Genomic DNA, 23,368 nt, shown 5'->3' on the forward strand with positions numbered 1-23,368 from the left:
GTTTCACAGAACTGTGAATATATCAAAAACCACTAAACTGCAAACTTGACGAAGTTAAAATGCCGAATTTCATGTTATGTGAATTTCAATGCAGTATTTTAAAAAGAGAGTAAAGGGACAACCAAAAGAAATAGAAAATAGAAAAAGACACATAGGCCATTCACATTTTGGAGTTATCTGTGAGAGTTTAAAATAACTGTGATTGACATGCTCAAGAAAAATTACAAGACAGAGAACTTCAGCAAAGTCATAGACTTCTTAAGAGTCAAATAAACCTGGCTGGTGTAGCTCAGTAGATTGAGCGCAGGCCTGTGATCCAGACAATCACACTTCAATTACCAGGCAGGGCACATTCCTGGGTTGCAGGCCAGTTCCCGGCAGGGGCCAGTTCCCAGTAGGGGATGCACAAGAAGCAATCATACATTGATGTTTCTCTTCCTCTCTCCTTCCCTTCCCCTCTAAAGATAAATGAATAAAGTATTTTTTAAAAAAGAGTCAAATAAAAATTCCAGAACTGAAAAATGTCATCAATGAAATTAAGAACTCAGCAGTTTAGTTAGAAAGAACAACAACAAAAAAGAATTGGTGAACTGAAAAAAATGTGTAGAAAATGACACACCAAGAAAATAAGTAAGAAAAAATACCCCCAAACAAGAGTAAAGACATGTACAGCATGGTGAAAAGGGCTAATACACATCTAACTGGAGTTATAAAAGCAGAGAAAATCAAATATCCACATCTACAAAAAATACTGGAAAGAATTTTCCAACGCTAACAAGGCATAAGTCTCTTAGCAAACTTATGAAGTTCTATAAACCTAAGCATTATATGAAGAAAACGATATCTAGAAACATCAGAATCAAAGTCCTAAAAACCAAAGTCTAAAAGTAGCCAGGAAAAATAATATACATTGTCTTCAGGGCAATAGCAGTAAGACTACAAATTTATTATTATAAACAAGCAAAACACAACACAATAACATGATCTTTTTTAAAAACAATTAAGAAAATCAACCAACATATCTCAATTTTTACACTGAGAAAATATACTCCAAACATGAGTATGAAATAATAGTTTCAGGAAAACAAAAGCTGAGAGAACTTGTTACAAGTAAAGGGAATTCATCTACCTAAAAGAAAATGACCCCAGATGGAAGCACAGAACTAGAGAAATTAATAGAAAGGAGTATGCAGATAAATATAAATTAATACTAATATTTAAAATAACAGTAACAATGACTTATATGATTTAAACATACATGTAAGTATAAATATATAATAGGACTAACATAAAAAGGATAAGTGAAGTTAAACTGTTACAAGTTTTTTGCATTTTTTAGCAAGCGTTAAATTTAATCATTTCTATTACCTCCTCCTCTGTGACCACCCCTGTATAAACCAACATAATCTCTCTCATGTAATTACTACAATGGCCTCCCAACTGGACTCACCTATTCAATTCATCTCTTCTACAGTAAATTCTCCGCGTAGCAATCACAATAAACTGGTTAAAATATATCAACTCAGCCCTGGCTACTATGGCTCAGTCACTTGGAGCATTGTCCCATACACCAAAAGGTTAGAAGTTCAATTTCCAGTCAGAATGCTTAGGGGAGGCAACCGATCAATGCTTCTCTTTCACATCAATGTTTCTCTCTCTCCAACTTCCTCTTTCTCACTCTCTCCAAACAAAAAACAAACATATTTTAAAATTTTAGGGGAAAAAAAACACCTGTGGCCCTTCATGGAGTCTGGTACGTATCTGGCTCTTCTGCTCAAAGTCCTCCAATAGTTTCCAATTTCAGAGTAAAAACCAAAGTCCTTATAAGACTTAAGAAAAAAAGAAGAAAGCTTACAAGACAAGACCTGTCCACATAAAAGGGGGGAATCTGCTCCAGTCACAAAAAACTTCAAGTTCTGTACAAGTAGGCACTGTTGGACTTCGGGACCTTTCCACTACTTGTTTCTTCTGCCTCAAACACTGTTCCTCAATTCTTTACTCATATGTCACCTTGTCAACGAGATTTACCCTGACCACTCAATTTCACATTGTAAATTTCATCCCTACCTCCAACATTCCCAATACACTTCTCCTTGATCTATTTCTCTCCTTTTCCATCTCTTATTATCTTCAAACAAGCTATATATTAAACTATTTATTATGCCTGCCTTCCTTGCTAGAATATAAATCCAAAGAGAGGAGCAGTATTTGTTTTGTTCAATGACATTTCAAAAAGTATCTAGCCAGAAATACAAAGGATTGTAAGAACTTACTATGAAGAACTGTATTCCAAGAAATATTAAAAACCTACGTGAAATGGACAAATTTCTAGAAAAATATAATCTTCCAAAACTCAATGAATAAGAAGCAGAAAGCCAAAAGAGACCAATAAAAGGACATGAAATTGAAGCAGTAATCAAAAAACTCCCGACACACAAAAGCCCTGATGGTTTCACAGGAGAATTCTATAAAGCATGTAAGGAAGAGCTAACTCCTATTCTTCACAGACTATTCCAAAAAATCCAAAATGATGGAAGACTCCCAAACTCTTTTTATGAAGCCAGCATCATCCTAATCCCAAAACCAGATAAAGACACAACAAAGAAAGAAAACTTCAGGCCAATCTCACTGATGAACATAAACGCTAATATCTTAAAAAGAAATATCAGTAACCCACCTCCAGCAACACATTAAAAAGATCATACACCATGACCAAGTGGGATTCATCCCAGGGATGCAAAGATTGTTGAATATTCGCAAATCAGTAAATGTAATACATCACATAAACAAAACCAAAGACAAAAATCACATGATCATATCAATAGATGCGGGAAAAGCTTTTGATAGGGTACAGCACCCATGTATGATAGAAACACTCAGCAAAATGGGAATAGACGGAGCATTCCTCAATATAATAAAGGCTATATATGAAAGACCTACAGCCAACATCATACTCAATGGGCAAAAACTAAAAGCTTTTACACTAAGAGCAGTAACAAGACAAGGTTGCCCACTATCACCACTTCCATTCAATATAGTATTAGACATTCTAGCCTCAGCGATCAGACAAAAGGAAATAGAAGGCATCCAAATCGGAAAGGAGGAAACACAACTGTCACTGTTCACAGATGACATGATAGTGTACATAGAAAATCCTACAGACTCTACTCTAAAACTGCTTGACCTAATAAATGAATTTGGCAAAACAGCAGGATACAAAGTCAACATCCAGAAATCAAAGGCATTTTTGTATACCAACAATGAAACAGCAGAAGCAGAAATCAAGAAAAAATCCCATTCGATATAGCAAAAAGAAAAATAACATACCTAGGAATAAACCTAACCAAGGACGTAGAAGACCTGTACACAGAAAACTACACAACACTGAAGAAAGAAATGAAGGAAGACACAAACAAATGGAAACATATACCATGTGCATGGACTGGAAAAATTAACATTATCAAAATGGCCATACTACCCAAAGCAATTTATAGATTCAATGCAATACCCTTTAAAGTACCAATGGCATATTTCACAGACATAGAACAAACACTTCAAAAATTTATATGGAACCATAAACAACCCTGAATAGCAGCCACAATTTTGAGAAAGAAGAACAAAGTAGGAAGGATCACAATACCTGATATCAAACTGTATTACAAGGCCACTGTAATCAAAACAGCCTGGTACTGGCATAAAAACAGGCACATAGACCAATGGAATAGAACAGAGAGACCAGAAACAAACCCAAGTCTGTATAGTCAATTAATATTCGACATAGGGAACAGCAACACAAAATGGAGTAAAAATAGCCTCTTCAATAAATGGGGTTGGGAGAACTGGACAGCTACATGAAAAAAAATGAAACTCAAGCACCAACTTACACCATACACCAAAGTAAATTCAAGGTGGATAAAAGAATTAAATATAAGCCATGACACCATTAAAGTCCTAAGAGGAGAACATTGGCAGGAAAATTCCAGATATTTCACGGAGCAACATCTTTACTGATATGTGCCCAAGAGCAAGGGACATAAAGGAAAGAATAAACAACTGGGATCTCATCAAAATTAAAAGCTTCTGTACGGCTGAAGAAAACAGTAGTAAAATAAAAAGACAACCAACTGTATGGGAAAACATATTTGCTGATGATACCTCAGACACGGGTTTAATTTCCAAAACATACAAAGAACTTACACGATTCCACTCTAGGACAAGCAACCTAATTAAAAAGTGGGCAAAGGACTTAAACAGACACTTCTCCAAGGAGGACATACAAGGGATCCAGAGACACATGAAAAGATGCTCAATAACGCTAGCTATCAGAGAGATGCAAATTAAAACCACAATGAGATACCACTTTACATGGGTCAGAATGGCCATCACACATAAAGCAACAAACAAGTGTCAGAGAGGTTGTAGAGAAAAGGAGACCCTAGTTCATTGTTGATGGAATTGCAGACTGGTACAACCACTATGGAAAACAGTATGGAATTTTCTAAGAAAATTAAAAATGGATCTGCCTTTTGACCCAGAAATTCCACTGCTAGGAGTATATCCTAAGAACCCTGAAACACCAATGCAAGAGAACTTATGCACTCCAATGTTCACAGCAGCACAATTTATAATAGCCAAGAGTTGGAAGCAACCTAGGTACCCGTCAGTAAATGAATGGATTCAAAAACTATGGTACATTTACACAATGCAATTCTATGCTGCAGAAAGAAAGAAGGAGCTCCTACCCTTTGCAACAGCATGGATGGAACTGGAAAACATTATGCTGAGTGAAATAAGCCAGGTGGTGAAAGACAAATACCATATGATCTCACCTTTAACAGGAACCTAAACAACAAAACAAATAAGCAAGCAAAATATAACCAAAGACACTGAAATACAGAACAGGCTGACAGTGACCAGAGAGGAGAGGGGAGGGAATTTCAGGGGAAAAGGAGAAGGGTTTACAGGAACAAGTATAAAGGACACATGGACAAAAACTAAGGGGGGTGGAAATGGGAGGGAGGTAGGGCGCACTGGGGGTGGCGGTGGGCTGGGATGGCAGTAAGAGACAGAAAACTGTATTAGAACAACAATTAATTTTTTTTAAAAGGACCTAGCTAGCCCTGGCTGGTATAGCTCAGTGGATTGAGCTTGGGCCTGCGAACCAGAGTATCGCAGTTTGATTCCCAGTCAGGACACATGCCTGGGTTGCAGGCCAGTTCCCAGCAGGGGACTCACAAGAGGCAACCATACATTGATATTTCTCTCCTTCTCTCCTTCCCTTCCCCTCTAAAGATAAATAAATAAAATCTTTTTTTAAAATTACAAAAAAAATAAAAAATAAAAAGGACCTAGCTATTGCCTGTCACATAGTAGATACTATTTAGTAACTAAATTAATGAACCCTCAATTTAAGTCATTTACTATAAAATTAAAAATAATTCTGCCATGGATGGTATGGCTCAGTAGACTGAGTGCCAGCTTGTGAACCAAAGGGTTGCCAGTTCGATAGATTCCCAGTCAGGGCACATGCCTAGGTTGCAGGCCAGGTCCCCAGTAGGGGCACACCAGAGGCAATCACACATTGATGTTTCTCTCCCTCTGTTTCTCTTTCACTTCCCCTCTAAAAACAAATAAATAAAATCTTTTTTAAAATTCTGACAATATAGCCCTGGCTGGTGTAGCTCAGTGGATTGAGCACGGGCCTGCGAACCAGACGATCGCGGTTCGATTCAGGGCACATGCCTGGGTTGCAGGCCAGTTTCCAGGCAGGGGCCAGTTCCCTGCAGGGGATGCACGAGAAGCAACCATACATTGATGTTTCCTTCCTCTCTCCTTCCCTTCCCCTCTAAAGATAAATAAATAAAATAAAATAAAATAAAATAAATTAACTATTTGTAGTGAAAAAAAAATTCTGACAATATTTCTTTAAAATATAAAAATATAACTGCTAAATACAATTTTTAGTTTAATAGTTGTTACTCCATAACTATATAGCGGTTATTGATAAAGTTCCCCACAAGGAGGCACTAAAATGACACATAGATGTAAGAAACTTAAAAATAAGATTATTCAAAATTTAAGATATATACACAATACTACCAAAAGCTAAAAAAGAGATGACTTCTATACACACAAATGAAAGAGCCTTGATTAGCTCCAAAAGCCTTATCGTATCATATTTGCCTTACTTCCTAGTCCTAAGTCAATCTCCCAAAAATGAGTTCTTTCTATACATACCTGAAAGTTGAAGAAGATCTCCTTGACTCCTCATTCACTCCCTCATGAAATTTCAGGATGCTGTCATAAGTAGGTAGCTTTGAATTCATTCAGGCTTTCAACTTTACCAACTTACTCCCTCAATTTAATAATCTCAATAATTGTCATGTCTTTTTGTCACCCCAGCCCCAATAGCTAATAAAGATTTCAATCCTCCTATAAAACCTGACGAGTTAAACTTTCATAACTAATAATTTTCCCACTTGTTTTCACAGCCTGATGATTCTCCAAATTTCCTAAGAAATTAGGAACCAAAATGATTCACCTACTAATGTTACTCTCCCCAGTTTTAGTAATAGGATACCTATTAAATCCAATCTTTCTGTTATGGAACAGAAAACACTTCCCACCGTAACCCTAACATTAAACTACCTCAGCTCTGAAATACTATAACAATGTTGTTAATCACCAAACAGTCACTCCAGACCCATAATCTAAAAGAACAGGAAATAAATGCCTTCCGCCCTGGCCAGGTGATTTGGTTGGAAAGTCTTCCAAACACCAAAGGGTTGCTGGTTGGAATCCCTTGATTTCTGGTCAGGGCACATACCGAGGTTGCAGATTCAATCCCCAGTCAGGGCACGTATGGGAGGCTATCGATTTCATATTGATGCTCTCACTTTCCCTTTGTCTCCTCCCATTGTTCCCTTCCTAAAACCAATAAACATATCCTATAAATGCTCTGGTGAAGATATTTTTTAAAAAAGTAAATGCCTTCTTCCCAGACCAGAATTCTCTGGAACACACTTGCAAAACTAAAAAGCTAATCCACTCTGAAACATGGGGAAGATAAACTTTAAGCCCATTAACAACCAAGATGATACACGGGCTTAATCTTGAATGTATTTTTATATTATATTTATATCTATACCAATCTGGCTAAATTACAAAAGTAATGTGTAATCACAATAAAAACTAAAATAGGAATCATTGCTAAAAGCTTCATACTCATACTTCAGAAAGTTCTTTACAATTTGTGTATATTTTTTGAAAGTAGGATCATACTATTCTGTGATTTCTTTTATTCTACTGTCAGCATTATCAGTATATAATTCAACCTCATTCAAAAATGTAGAATTCAACTGCATAAGCTGTACCAGTTTTCACCCACCTTCAAAACTGACACTTGTTCCTACTTTGTTTTTCTAATATAAACAATATTTAAATTAGCAGCCTTGTAAAATACTTTTCTGTACTTAATTCTATGCAAATTAAGAGTGAATTAAATAATTTTCAACATTTAGGCTCTTTTTATTTCTTACCTACACAGCAAAAATTCTTCTGGTCCTTAAAGAGGTGAGCTAGATACAATATTTTCAATTAATGACAAAGGGGGAACCCTTATGTTCCTTAGTATGTTAAAAAGCTACTTTCACTGATTTAATACAGTTCTGAGAAAAATTCAGATACAGACATACATACATACATACAAACATACACACTAACATTTTTATTCCTCACAGTAAGATGTATCCAATCTCTTCACATATCTGGACTCAAGATAGTCTTCTGAATTTCATATAATACGTACTGTCCAGCAAACAGTTAACATGACTTTTTATAGGACTCTGAAAGGACAAGATAGGCAACAATTCTGGCAAAATGAAACCTATAATATTGTCTATTAATCCAGAGATATGAGGCCCATAAATCAATTGTCTACAAAACACAGGGTTACCTCCCTTGTGAAACTTTCCCTAACACTTAGCTTAAATAATGACTTTTTCTACTAGGTTTAAAGTGTACTTACATATATAGTATTCTAAAATGGCATGTATCATACCATCTGTTGAGATGTCTTTAATTTCCTTTATAGAACTTACAGGTATATTAAAGATTTTATTTTACATTTTTTAAGGAATTAAATCAACATCTTCTTTAGTTTTCCCCTTTTTCTCAACAAAGCCTTCCTCACCTCAAAATCAGACAAATAACTGATGTCTTAGTTTATACTACAGGATGGGGCAGAAGTTCTACAGTTGTTCATATGGAAAATAATACAATAATTAATAAATAAGAATGTAAGAATAAACTCTATGTTTCATACACTCCCAACTATAACCCTACTTTTGCTCACCCCTGTATTTATATTGGCTTTTATTTGTATAAAAAACAGGTAGAAGCCCGGGATGGTGTGGCTCCGTGGATTGAGCACCAGCCAGAGAACCAAAGGGTCGCAGGATGGATTCCCAAGCAGGGCACATGCCTGAGTTCCAGGCTGGTCCTCAGTAAAGGGTGCACAATAGGCAAGCACATACTGATGTTTCTCTCTATCTCTTTCTCCCTCCCCTCCCTCTAAAAATAAATAAATAAAATCTCTTAAAAAATACAATTAAAAAAAATATGGGTAGAAGATGGAGATGGTGGTATGCTTTTGTATTACTTTTTTGCAGTTTTTTATGTTCTACCCATATCAAAGTATTACCTATGCTAAAATTTAGGTTAAAAGTTATAAATGAAAAGTATTTATAAATGAAATAAATTCTGCTTATCTTTAAGATATTCCACAGCTCTAAGCATGTGTTCCTTCACTTCATTTGGATCAGACCTGTAAACAGTAGATTCTAACAATATCAAATTTTAGTCACTAAAACACTTAACAGATGATCTGCCTTAACAGATGTGACTGAACCTGAAGACTAACCTGTTATTATTTTTACTGCAGCTTGCATAATGAAAGGTTAATGAAGTGCTGCCCAAGGGTTGCTCAAAACATCAAGTGTCAGTGGCATCACCAAAAAATGCAATTTAGAAAATGAAAAGTATGTAAAACGTAAAACTTACTATAAATCCATTGTTATTAATAGTATAGACTTTCTGTGTGCAAAACACTAAACAAAAATTATCTTTCATAAGTTTAAAGTATTATCTGGTTAAATTAGGGATTTTTAAAAAATGTATATTCATAATAAATTAAGTGAAAGCCAGGTAAGAAATTCCAATCAGCTTTCAGCCTTCTATTAAAATTAAGTGACATGCTTATACACTCAATCTTAGTGAATGGCATCACTATCAGTCTGAACCCTGCCAGTCTTGCTTCAAACACTCCGGAATCTGATTTCTGCTTCCATTTACACTTTCCAACTGTACACTACTTTCCTCTTCAACACCATCAATACTTACTGAGTGCCTCCTACATGCTGGAAACACTAACTTACATAATCTTCATAACATTATATAATTAGTACTATCTTTCTCATATGGTGAAAGTAGTTCATGGTACACAACATCCGATGAAGATGATATTACAGGATAAGAACCATATTTTCCTGAAGTTTTGCATATCCTCAGAACATCACTGAATATTTCATTTAAAATTAATGAAACTATAAGGTCCTTAATTCCTAGCTGCATGGTAGCATCACCTCAGAAGCTTTTTAAAATGTGTAGTCAAAGTAAAGAATCACTAGACTATGTAACTATCAAGGTTCTTTCCAGCTCTAAAATTTCTAATTCTATATAAATATTTCCAACTGTATGTTTTAAAACGAACTACCACAATAGCAAGACTATTTTCTCAAGGTTCCCCCAAAGAAAAATTAAGTTAACAAATACAAACTTTTGTGATTTAAACTGTTCTCATAATTCTTTCCTAAACCAACAGTGCCTAAAACTTCTTATATGATAAAATTTATAAAACTCAAAACCAAAAGACAAACAATCCAATAAAAAATGGACAAAGGAGCTGAATAGACATTTCTCTATCTAGAACTATAGATGCACAACAGACATATGAAAAGATGTTCAACATCACTATTCATAAGAGAAATGCAAACTAAAACCACCATGTGGTATCACCTCACACCTGCCAGAATGGCTATGTCAATAAATCCACAAACAAGTTTTGGAAAGGATGTAGAGAAAAGAGAACCCCCCACACACACACACTGTTGGTGGGAATTGAGGCTGGTGAAGCTACTGTGCAAAGAGGTATGGCGCTACATCAAAAAATTAAAAATGGGACTTCCGGCCAAGATGGAGGCGTAGGTGGAAACACTGTACCTCCTCACACAACCAAGTTTAAAGACAACAAAGTTTTAGTAACAAAAACGCAACCAAAACACAAAACAATTGAACTGTATGGAAGTCCGACAACAACGAACCACTGAGCCAGACCGGTAAAAGAAGCAGAGTCAGCTGCTGGCGGAGTAGGGTGATGGAGGAAAAAGTGGCAGGACCAACCCAGGGGTACAAGCGGGGACTGGCAGATAACAGGCATGGGGTGCCAACAGGTGGACCCAGTGGGGGCACAAGGCAGCTGGCTCACCATCGTCACACATTCATATGCACATAAACCAGGTAAAGAAGCGAGCAGTGAGACAGACCACTCAGGCTACGGCCACAGTGACGGGAATTGAAGCGTAAAAGCATCAACCTAAAAAACTTTCGGGGGTCGAGGTGCCAGGGGAGGCTCCCAGGTTCACAGAGAGTTTGCTGGAGAGACCCACAGGGTCCTGGAGGGTGCACAGGCCCACACACCTGGGAAGCAGCACCAGAAGTGCCCAATTTGCTTGTGGGAAGCAGCAGAGAAGACTAAAATCCAAGAGAGAGAAAAACAAACGCCTTTGCCGCTCTCTGACCCCACCCCCACATATAGGGTCAAAACCCAGCAACCGGGTCACCCCGCCCTGATGAACACCTAAGGCTCCGCCCTTCATATGTAACAGGCACCAACAGACTAAAACTTTATGGCTCAAGAAGAAGAAAAGCTCAAAGCCCCAGAGCCAATACTTCTAAGCGACAAAGAGATAGCCAACCTATCAGACACACAGTTCAAAATACTGGTGATCAGGATGCTTACAGAACTGGTTGATTTTAGTCACAAATTAGATAAACAAATGAAGGCTAAATTAAGTGAAGTGAAGGAAAATGCACAGGGAACCAATAGAGATGGGAAGAAAACTGAGACTCAAATCAAGGGAGTGAGTGGGCCAGAAGGAAGAAAAAAATGATCAAACAGAAAAGAATGAAGAAACAAGAATTCAAAAAAAATGAGGAGAGACTTAGGAACCTCCAGGACATCTTTAAACATTCCAATGTCCAAATTATAGGGGTACCAGGAGGGGAAGAGGAAGAGCAACAAGTGGAAAACTTACTTGAACAAATAATAAAGGAGAACTTCGCCAATCTGGCAAAGGAAATAGACTTCCAGGAGATCCAGGAAGATCAGAGAGTCCCAAAGAATTTGGACCCAAGAAGGGACACACCAAGGCACATCATAATTACATTAGCCAAGACCAAAATGAAGGAGAGAATCTTGCTGCTCTAGAAGCAGCAAGAGATAAGGGGACAGTCACCTACAAGAGTTCCCATCAGACTGTCAGCTGATTTCTCAAAAGAGACCTTACACACAAGAAGGGGCTGGAAAGAAGTATTCCAAGTCATGAAATCCAAAGACCTACATCTAAGGTTGCTCTATCCAGAAAAGCTTTCATTTAGAATGGAAGGGCAAATAAAGTGCTTCTCAGATAAGATCAAATTCAAGGAGTTCATCACCACCAAGCCCTTATTATATGAAATGTTAAAGGGACTTATCTAAGAAAAAAGATAAAAAATATGAACACTGAAAGGACGGCAAACTCACAATTATTAACTGACAAACACACCTAAAACAAAAACAGAAACAAACTAAGCAAACAACTAGAACAGGAAGAGAACCACAGAAATGGAGATCATAGGAGGGTTAGCAATAGGGGAGAGGGAGGAGGAGAAGGGGGGAGAAGGTATAGACAATAAATAGTATAGATGGTAGGTAGAAAATAGATGGGGGAAGGGCAAGAATAGTATAGGAAATATACAATCTAAGGAATTTGTGACACATGGACATAAACTAAAGGGGGAGAATGGTGGGGGAGGGGTGTGCAGAATGGAACGGAATGAAGGAGGGAAATGGGACAAATGTAATGGCATAATAAATAAAAAAAAATTTTATATGGAATTAACTGCCTTATAACCCAGGAATTCCACTTCTGGGAACACATCCAAAGGAACCCAAAGCACTAATTTGAAAGGACATAAGCGCCCCTATGTTCNTGACACATGGACATAAACTAAAGGGGGGGAATGGTGGGGGAGGGGTGTGCAGAATGGAAGGGAATGAAGGAGGGAAATGGGACAAATGTAATGGCATAATAAATAAAATATAAAAAAATTTTTATATGGAATTAACTGCCTTATAACCCAGGAATTCCACTTCTGGGAACACATCCAAAGGAACCCAAAGCACTAATTTGAAAGGACATAAGCGCCCCTATGTTCATTGCAGCATAATTTACAATAGCCAAGATTTCGAAGCAGCCCAAATGTCCATCAGTAGATGAGTGGATAAAAAAGCTGTGGTATATTTACACAATGGAATACTACTCCACTATAAAAAAAAAAGAAAATCTTGCCTTTTGCAACAGCATGGATGGAACTAGAGAGCATTATACTAAGTGAAATAAGCCAGTCAGAGAAAGACAAATACCATATGATCTCGCTCATATCTGGAAAATAATGAACAAATTAAACCAAGAAGCCAAATAGGAATAGACTTAGAGAACAGACTGATAGCTCTCAGATAGGAGGGGAACTGTAGGACTAGAAGCAAAAAGTAAAGGGATTAAGAAAATACCTCCTAGAAACAGAAAACAGTACAATGATTGTCAGAGGTAAAGAGGGGTGGGAGGAGGCTGCAATAGAGAAAGATCAAAACCAAAAACAGATTCTTTTAAAACACTTGAAAAAAATACATGATAAACACCTGGCATGAGGATCAATATACTTTAAAAACTCAAGGCACAAATAAATTATGTTAAAAAAGAAAAAAATCACTACATATCTTGAGGACATTAAAAATATAAGCTATTTCATGAACTTTATACCAACAATTTGGAAAATTTAAATAAAATGCTGAAAAACACAATTTACAAAAATAGGCAATTCATAAAACATAGAAATATATAAACTATCCACTAACAATTAAAAACATTAAGTAAAAACTTCACAAAGAAAACTCCAGATCCAGATGGCTTCTCTAAAGAATTATACCAATCATTTAAGAAATAGCAGCTCTATTGTACGAATTTTCCAGATTAAGAAAATGTAGAAAAGTTCTCCAGCTCCTTTTATGAAGCTGGCATAACCTCATAATATAGACAAGGGCTTTATAAGATAGGAAAATTAAAGGTCAATTACACTAATAAACAAAGACATAAAAATCTTGATCAAAATTTTAACAAACTGAATACACCAATATTTTATAAATTAATTCTTATTCAAGTACAGTTTTGTTTTACATTCCCTACCCTGCCCCACCCCAGTGCCCCCCACCTTAATTATTCTCCATGTGTCCTTTATACTTATTCATGTGAGTCCCTCCCCTTTTCCCCTATGATTCTCTCCCCTCTCCTCTCTGGACCCTGTCAGTCTGTTCTCTATTTGAGTGTCATTGGTCATATTTTGCTTGCTTGTTTTTGTTGTTTAGCTTCCTTTTAAAGGTGAGATATTATGGTATTTGTCTTTCACTGCCTGGCTTATTTCACTCAACATAATGTTCTCCAGTTTCATCCATGATGTTGCAAAGGGTAGGAGCTCCTTCTTCCTTTCTGCAGCATAGAATTCCATTGTATAAATGTACCATAGCTTTTTGATCCAGTCATTTACTGACAGGCACCTAGGTTGCTTCCAACTCTTGGCTATCGTGAATTGTGCTCCTATGAAAATCAGGGTGCCTAGGTTCTTTTGGGTTGGTGTTTCAGGGTTCTTAGGATATACTGCTAATAGTGGAATTGCTGGGTCAAAAGGCACGTTCATTTTTAGTTTTCTTAGAAAGTTCCATACTGTTTTCCATAGTGGTTCTATCTGTCTGCAATCCCACCAACAGTGAACTAGGGTCCCCACAACCTCTCCAGCACTTCTTGTTTCTTTGTTCATCATAGCCATTCTGACTGGTGTAAAGTGGTATCTCATCGTGTTTTTAATTTGCATCTCTCTGATAGCTAGCGATATCGAGCATCTTTTCATGTGTCTCTGGATCCTCTGTATATCCTCCTTGGGGAAATGTCTGTTCAAGTCCTTTGCCCATTTTTTTAATTGGGTTGCTCATCTTGTTTGAGTGCAGTCAACTGAATTCTTTGTATATTTTGGAGATTAAATCTTTGTCTGAAGTATCATGGGCAAATATGTTTTCCCAAACTGTTGCTTCTCTTTTAATCTTGACTGTTTTCCTTAGCCATGAAAAGCTTTTAATTTAGATGAGATCCCATTTGTTTATTCTTTCCTTTATGTCCCTTGCTCTAGGGGACGTATCAGTAAAAATATTGCTGCATGGAATATCTGAGATTTTCCTGCCAACGTTCTCCTCTAGGGCTTTAATGGTTTCACGGCTAATATTTAAGTCTTTTATCCACCTTGAATTTATTTTGGTGTATGGTGTAAGTTGGAGCTCGAGTTTCATTTTTTTCCACGTAGCTGTCCAGTTCTCCCAACAGCATTTATTGAAGAGGCTATCTTTACTCCATTTTATGTTACTGCCCCCTTTGTCGAATTTTGACTGTGGAGAGTTGGGCTTATTTCTGGGCTCTCTGTTCTATTCCATTGGTCTATGTACCTGTTTCTATGCCAGTACCAGGCTGTTTTGATTACAGTGGCCTTGTAATACAGTTTGATATCAGGTATTGTGATCCCTCCTACTTGGAGGGATCCCTCCTACTCCTTCTTTCTCAAAATTCCGGCTGCTATTTGGGGTCTTTTATGGTTCCATATAAATTTTTGAAGTGCTTGTTCTATGTCTGTGAAATATGCCATTGGAACTTTAATAGGTATTGCATTCAATCTATAAATTGCTTTGGGTAGTATGTCCATTTTGATGATGTTAATTCTTCCAGTCCATGAACATGGTATATGTTTCCATTTATTTGTGTCTCCCTTCATTTCTTTCTTCAGTGTTGTATAGTTTTCTGCATACAAGTCTTTTACCTCCTTGGTTAGGTTTATTCCCAGATATTTTATTTTTCTTTTTGCTATATCGAATGGGATTTTTTTCCTAATTTCTGCTTTTGTTTCATTGTTGGTATACAAATATGCCTTTGATTTCTGGATATTGACTTTGTATCCCGCTGTTTTGCCAAATTCATTCATTAGTTCAAGCAGTTTTTTCGTAGAGGCTATAGGATTTTCCATGTACACTATCATGTCATCTGCAAACAATGACAGTTGTGTTTCCTCCTTTCCGATTTGGATGCCTTCTATTTCCTTTTCTTGTCTGATCGTTGAGGCTAGAACGTCTAATACTATATTGAATAGAAGTGGTGATAGTGGGCAACCTTGTCTTGTTACTGCTCTTAGTGGAAAAGCTTTTAGTTTTTGCCCATTGAGTATGATGTTAGCTGTAGGTCTTTCATATATGGCCTTTATTATATTGAGGAAGGTTCCCTCTATTCCCATTTTTCTGAGTACTTTTATTATAAATGGGTGTTGTACCTTATCAAAAGCTTTTTCCACATCTATTGATATGACCATGTGCCTTTTGTCTTTGGTTTTGTTTATGTGATGTATTACACTTACTGATTTATGAATATTGAACCATACTTGCATCCCCAGGATGAATCCTACTTGGTCTTGGTGTATGATCTTTTTGATATATTGTTGGATGCGATTTGCCAATATTTTATTGAGGATTTTAGTGTCTATGGTCATCAGCGATATTGACCTGAAATTTTCTTTCTTTGTTGTGTCTCTATCTGGCTTTGGAATTAGGATGATGCTGGCTTCATGAAAAAGAGTTGGGGGGTTTTCCTTCCTTTTGGATTTTTTGGAATAGTCTGTGAAGAATAGGTATTAGCTCTTCCTTAAAAGCTTTGTAGAATTCTCCTGTGAAACCGTCTGGTCCACGGCTTTTTTGTGATGGGAGTTTTTTTTATTACTTCTTCAATTTCATCTGCTCTTATTGGCATGTTCAGGATTTCTGTTTCTTTTTCATTGAGTTTTGGAACATTATATTTTTCTAGAAATTTGTCCATTTCACATAGGTTTTCAAATTTCTTGGCATACAGTTCTTCATAGCAATTTCTTACAATCTCTTCTATTTCTGTGGTATTAGTTGTAATCTCTCCTCTTTCATTTCTCATTGTGTTTATTTGGGTCCTCTCTCTTCTTTTAGAAGAGCCTAAAAGGCTACTTCAATGGCTTGTGAGCCTACTTAAAGGTTTGATGAGCCTACTTAAAGGTTTGTCTATTTTGTTTTTCAAAAAACCAACTCCTGGATTCATTGATCTTTAGAATTGTGCTTTTAGTCTCTATGTCATTTAATTCTGCTCTGATCTTCGTTATTTCCTTCCTTGTACTTGCTCTGGGCTGTCTTTGTTGTTGTTCCTCAAGTTCTTAGAGGCGTCGGGTTAGGTTGTTTATTTGAAATGTTTCTCTCTTCTTTAGGTAAGCCTGTATTGCTACGAACTTCCCTCTCAGGACTGCCTTCACTGTGTCCCATAAGTTTTGCGTTGTTGTGAGTTCATTTTTATTAGTTTTGAAAAGTTTTTTGAATTCTTCCCTAATTTCTATCTTGGGCCATTCGTTGTTTAATAGCATACCATTCAATCTCCATGCTTTTGAGTGTTTTGGGTTTTTTCCTGTGGGGTTGTTTTCTAATTTCAGTCCCTTGTGATCAGAGAAAATGCTTGGTATGATTTCTATTTTCCCGAAGTTGTTGAGACTCGTTTTGTGTCCTATCATGTAGTCTATCTTTGAAAATGTTCCATGTGCACTTGAAAAGAACGTGTATTTAGCTTCTTTGGGATGGAGGGCTCTCTACATATATCAATTAGGTCCATTCCTTCTAGAGTGTCGTTTAATGCTGCTATATCTTTGTTGATATTTTGTTTGGGAGATCTGTCCATTTTTCACAGTGAGTGTTAAAATCCCCTACTATAATTGTGTTGCTGTCATTATCTTTCTTGAGTTCTTCTAGGATTTTCTTTATATATTTGGGTGCTCCATTGTTGTGTGCANTTTCTAGAAATTTGTCCATTTCACATAGGTTTTCAAATTTCTTGGCATACAGTTCTTCATAGCAATTTCTTACAATCTCTTCTATTTCTGTGGTATCAGTTGTAATCTCTCCTCTTTCATTTCTCATTGTGTTTATTTGGGTCCTCTCTCTTCTTTTAGAAGAGCCTAAAAGGCTACTTCAATGGCTTGTGAGCCTACTTAAAGGTTTGATGAGCCTACTTAAAGGTTTGTCTATTTTGTTTATCTTTTCAAAAAACCAACTCCTGGATTCATTGATCTTTAGAATTGTGCTTTTAGTCTCTATGTCATTTAATTCTGCTCTGATCTTGGTTATTTCCTTCCTTGTACTTGCTCTGGGCTGTCTTTGTTGTTGTTCCTCAAGTTCTTAGAGGCGTCGGGTTAGGTTGTTTGTTTGAAATGTTTCTCTCTTCTTTAGGTAAGCCTGTATTGCTACGAACTTCCCTCTCAGGACTGCCTTCACTGTGTCCCATAAGTTTTGGGTTGTTGTGAGTTCATTTTTATTAGTTTCAAGAAGTGTTTTGAATTCTTCCCTAATTTCTATCTTGGACCATTCGTTGTTTTAATAGCATACCATTCAATCTCCATGCTTTTGAGTGTTTTGGGTTATTTCCTGTGGGGTTGTTTTCTAATTTCAGTCCCTTGTGATCAGAGAAAATGCTTGGTATGATTTCTATTTTCCCGAAGTTGTTGAGACTCGTTTTGTGTCCTATCATGTAGTCTATCTTTGAAAATGTTCCATGTGCACTTGAAAAGAACGTGTATTTAGCTTCTTTGGGATGGAGGGCTCTCTACATATATCAATTAGGTCCATTTCTTCTAGAGTGTCATTTAATGCTGCTATATCTTTGTTGATATTTTGTTTGGGAGATCTGTCCATTTTTCACAGTGGGTGTTAAAATCCCCTACTATAATTGTGTTGCTGTCAATATCTTTCTTGAGTTCTTCTAGGATTTTCTTTATATATTTGGGTGCTCCATTGTTGTGTGCATATATATTTATAATGTTAATGTCTTCTTGGTGGATTCTTCCCTTGAGTATTATGAAGTGACCTTCTGGGTCTCTTTTTATAGTCCTTTTTTTTGAAGCCTATTTTGTCTGATATGAGGATTGCTACCCCAGCTTTTTTTTTCTTGCCCATTTGCTTGGAAAATTTGTTTCCATCCTTTCACTTTTAGTCTGTGGTGGTCTTTTGACCTGAGGTAGGTCTCTTGTAGGCAGCATATGTGTGGATCATGCTTTCTTAACCATTCAGCTATTCTATGTCTTTTACTTGGTGCATTTAATCCATTTACGTTCAAGGTTATTAGTGAAAGGTACTTATTCATTGACATTTGTGTACCTGTGTTCCTGTCCATCTCTCTTTTTCTTCCTTTCCTTAAAGCAGCCCTTTTAGTAATTGTTGTAGAGCTGGTTTGGTGGAGGCATATTCTTTCAGACTTCTTTTGTCTTGGAAGCTCTTTATTCGGCCTTCTATCTTGATTGAGAGCCTTGCTGGATAAAGTAACCTTGGTTGTAGGCCTCTGTTTCTCATTACTTTGGAGTATTTCCTACCATTCTCTTCTTGCTTGGAATGTTTCCATTGAGAAGTCAGTTTCCAACCTTATTGGGACCACCTTGTATGTTACTTCCTTTTTCTCCCTTGCTGCCTCTAGGATTCTCTCTTTGTGTTGGAGTTTTGCCATTTTAATGATGATGTGTCTTGCAGTAGGCCTGTTTGGGTTCCACCTGCCTGGGACTGGATTCATTCAATCTGCGATTCCTGGATTCATGTGACTTTCTCTCTCCTCAACTTTGGAAAATTTTCCGTTATTAGTCTTTCAAGTAGGTTTTCTATCCCTTGTTCTTCTTCTCCTTCTGGTATTTCTATTATTCAGATATTATTACATTTCATATTGTCTTGCATTTCTCTTAGACTCTCCTCATTTTTTCTGATTCTATTTTCCATTACCTGGTCCATCTGGGAGATTCTTTCCACCCTGTCTTCGAGCTCACTTATGCACTCTTCCACCTCATCGATCCTACTCTTCACACCTTCTACTGTGTTCTTCAGTTCAGAAATTTTATTCTTCATTTCCTCTTGGCCTTTGCTTATGGTTTCTATTTCCTTTTTCATGTTGGTATAGCTTGTGGAGAGTTCATTGTAGCTCCCCTGTAGTTTCTGGTAGCTCGTTGTAAGCTCTTTGAATTTCCTGATAGCCAGTGCTTTGAATTCAATATCTGATAGTTGATTTGCCTCTATTTCATCTAACATTCTTTCTGAGGCTTCCTCCTTTTCTTTCATTTGGGGATTGTTTCTTTGTTTTCCCATTGTTTGTGATGCTCTCCTTGTTGGCCTCAGCTTCTTAAATGGATCTGTTCTGGTACCCTGAGTTTATGGCATGAACTTCTGTGGTAGGATACCTGTGAAATTCAGTGGTGCAGTCTCCTGTAGGCATCTTGGTGTTCTCCGCTTCCACTCCTCCTCTGGTTGGTTTCCAGCTAGTCAAATCTTTTCTTCTGGTCTCACTAGCTGCAGCAGCCTGAGGGGCTGTTAGTGTGGCCTTTCTCATGCCTCGGTGAGCTCAACTGCTCTCGCCAGTGCCCCCCCAAGATCCAGACTGGCATCTCTCCCGCACCCTACTGAGAGCGGATTTTCTCCCAGGCTTTCCGGCCCTGGTCTGACATGAGGGCACGTGCTCCCAGCCAGGCTTTCCTGTTCTCGTAGGCTTGGGTGTGGACCTTTCCCTGTGCTATGGCTGAACACACAGGGCAACTCACAATTCTCCCAAACCAACAGCCACAGCCTGACTCCCTGTGTTTCCCTGTCTGTGCCAGCTGAGTAGGGATGGAGCTAGCAACTGGCTCTCTTCCAGGGGTCTAGCCAGCAGCCCGAGACTCCCCAAGACTGTTCCAGAGCCGGCACAGACTCCGGCGAAGCAAGGAATGCTCGGGCAAGGGAATGTTTGGGCAACTCTCAGTTCCCCAAGCTGGCAACCTGACTCCACGGGTTATCAGAGCTTTCTGGTTTGCTTCTGAATGCTCACTCCTCTCTCTGCCACTACTGGCAGACGGATCTCTTATGGTGTTTTCCAATCTGCGCCGTGCCAGATGGGGGCGGGGGGTGCGGGCGACCAGTTCTCTCCCAGAGTCAGTGTTGCCCACCCTCGGCTCTCAGAGACCGGGGCGGCCGGCCAGGGCCCTGGCGCGGCCTGGCGGAGGGCCTGCCGCCGCCTCTGCGCTGCTCCCTCGTACCTTGTTCATCTGTGGTCATCTCCTCTCCTCAACCTCTGGTCATTCAGTGTCCTGAATACAGCAATATTTTAAAAGACCACGACCAAAAACAAAAAATTCAATACCAAGTGGGTCATGAAAAAGTATGTTAATTATAAAAATGCAAAATTGAACACTAAAATGTAAATTAATTAGTTCACCACATTAACAGATAAAGAAGAAAAACTTATGATCAACTCATTAAATACATGAAAGTATTTAATAAAATTTAACATTCATTCAAGGCATAAACTATTAACACAATAGAAACAAAAGGGAACTTCCTTAATCTGATAAGATGTTATCTACAAAACACTACAGCAAGCTTCATACTTCAGGGTCAAACAGTGAAAGCTTTTCCCTTTGAGATCAGGAACAAGTTAAGGATATCCTCTATCACCATTTCTACTCAGGAATGGACTGTACTGGAGGTCCTGCCTCCAGAGAAGTAAGGCAAGAGAAAGAAATAAAAGGTGTAAGGACTGGCAAGAAACAAAACCAATTATTCACAAATGATGTTCCTCAATATAGAAAACTGAAAGTATCAACAGAAAAATTATTAGGAATAAGAGTTGAACAACTCTGTGAAATTCAAAATCAACTGGATTTCCATGTAAAGTGCAATCAGAGAAAAATAAAACTTAAACCACAAAGACTCCACTTAATTGCTTCAAAAAACATGAAGTGCCTAGTAGTAGCAAATCCAATGAGAGATATGTAAAGTCTCTGTAGGGAAAATCAAAAAACTTCATTGGTAGATCTTAAAGAACTAAATAAATGACAATTACCATATGATATCACCGTTAACAGGAATCTAAACAACAAAACAAACAAGCAAGCAAAATGTAACCAAAGACACTGAAATGCAGAACGTGCTGACAGGGTCCAGAGGGGAGAGGGGAGAGAATCACAGGGGAAAAGGGGAAGGACTCAAATGAACAAGTATAAAGGACACGTGGACAACAACTAAGGTGGGGGGCGGAGATGGGAGGGAGGTGGGGAGCACTGGGGGTGAGGGCAGGGCTGGGAATACAAGGCAGAAAACTGTACTTGAACAAGAATTAAATAAAAATTTTTTAAAAAGAATCAAATTTTTTTAAAAAAGAACTAAATAAATGAAAATACAGACAATGATCATGATTTGAGACTCAATATATTTTTACTTTTTTATTAGTTGATTTTTTTAGAGAGACAGCGACATGGATTTGTTGTTCCACTTATTTATGTATTCACTGAATGACTCTTGCATGTTCCCTGAATGGAGAGCAAGCCCACAACCTTGACCTATTGGGACAATGCTCTCACCAACTGAGTTACCTGGCCAGAGAGAGAGAGAGACTCAGTACTGTAAAAAGATCAATTCTCCCCAAACTGATTTAGAGTTAATATAATCTCAATAAAAATCACAATGGGATTGTGTTGGATATGCTGAAATTTAACTGTATATGGAAGCACAAAGCACCAACAGCCAAGTTAATCTGAAAAAAATAAAGAATAAGAACTTCTGTAGTACACATTAAGATTTATTAGATTTATGATAAGTGTGATAGCATAGTGGAATTTATAAAAACAAACCAATGAAAAAGAACAGAGAGATCAGAAAGAGATATATATGGATACCTGATATTTGATATACATGGCATGACAAAATAGAGAAAAGATACTTTTGTTTTTCTACTAGATATTGATGGAACAGAGAACTATCCAAATGAAAACAAATGAAATCGAACCTATTCTTCATATTATTAACAAAAATAAATTCTACTTAGCTGGTAATCAAGTTCAAGTCAGTAATCACATAAAAATTATTTTGGATTCAAAACTAAATTTACTAATTATATATCCTTAGTAGGACATATCTTAAGAAGCAGCATCATGTTGTTAGTGGTAAACCTGATAGTATTATATTGAAATTATTTTTATATATAATAGTATATAACAAATAAACAATTATAATAATATCATTAAGGTACCAAGTATGTCAGAGTAAGACAAAAGAGATACTAATACATAAGATTAAAGCTAAGTAAAAAAAACAACTTCCCTGAAGGGCAAGTATCACTAATCCAGTATTTTATTTTTTTCTAAAATATGTGTTCACTAGTACTGTCCACCAAAAACACCTAAAAAATGAAAACCCAGTAATAAAGAATACCCCAAATATACAAATTGGGGTCTCTAAATATCAATTCCCATTATAAAAGGGCTGCTTGGAAAAATAGCTTCAGCAGAACAGTCCTAGGACAAATAATATAATCAACATGATATGTCTCTCAAATCCTGAGGGCAAAGGAGCTCCACAGATACTAGAATTGTATCAGAAGGACACGAGACAAATCAAAAGGCTCCCACTGACCAAATATGAGACAACTTGAGTATCAAAGAACAATTGCAACAGATTTAAACGTAGATTTTCCATCCCTCCTGATGTGGTACAAAAGGCGATACACAGCACCACCAAAGAAATAAAAAACTAAACCTAACTCTCATAAAGCCTCTAATTATTAGTTTATAGGAAATAAGAGACGAGATGGATAGAGCATGTTAAAGGACCATAAGGATAAAATCAGCAAATCCAGAATGTTAGAAATTCTACAAAATGTATAAACCAGTTTCTCCAACAAATAAATGGAGAACAGAAAAGGTAAACTGATACAGATTGAAAGAGACTTAAGACATCAATCAATGTAACATGAGGACTTTGTTTGGATTCTGTAGCAAACAATCATTAAAACATTTACATTTTTTCCATATATCTAGTAAAGACTGAAAACAGTCTGGGTATTACAAGACATTAAGAAATTTTGGTTAATTTTGTTGGGTAGGAGAACAGCAC

The 23,368-nt window shown here is 37.2% G+C and overlaps 1 protein-coding gene across 2 annotated transcripts in view; it reads right to left on the minus strand.

Annotated features, from left to right (window-relative positions):
- The window catches only part of SS18 (SS18 subunit of BAF chromatin remodeling complex), an 81,258-nt gene that overhangs the window by 46,828 nt on the left and 11,062 nt on the right, over positions 1–23,368 (minus strand). The gene's annotated exons all lie outside the window — the stretch shown is intronic.

The sequence above is a fragment of the Sturnira hondurensis genome, unplaced genomic scaffold, assembly GCF_014824575.4.
Source record: "Sturnira hondurensis isolate 20B ecotype Veracruz unplaced genomic scaffold, ASM1482457v3 Scaffold0001872, whole genome shotgun sequence".
NCBI classification, from domain to species: Eukaryota; Metazoa; Chordata; class Mammalia; order Chiroptera; family Phyllostomidae; genus Sturnira; species Sturnira hondurensis.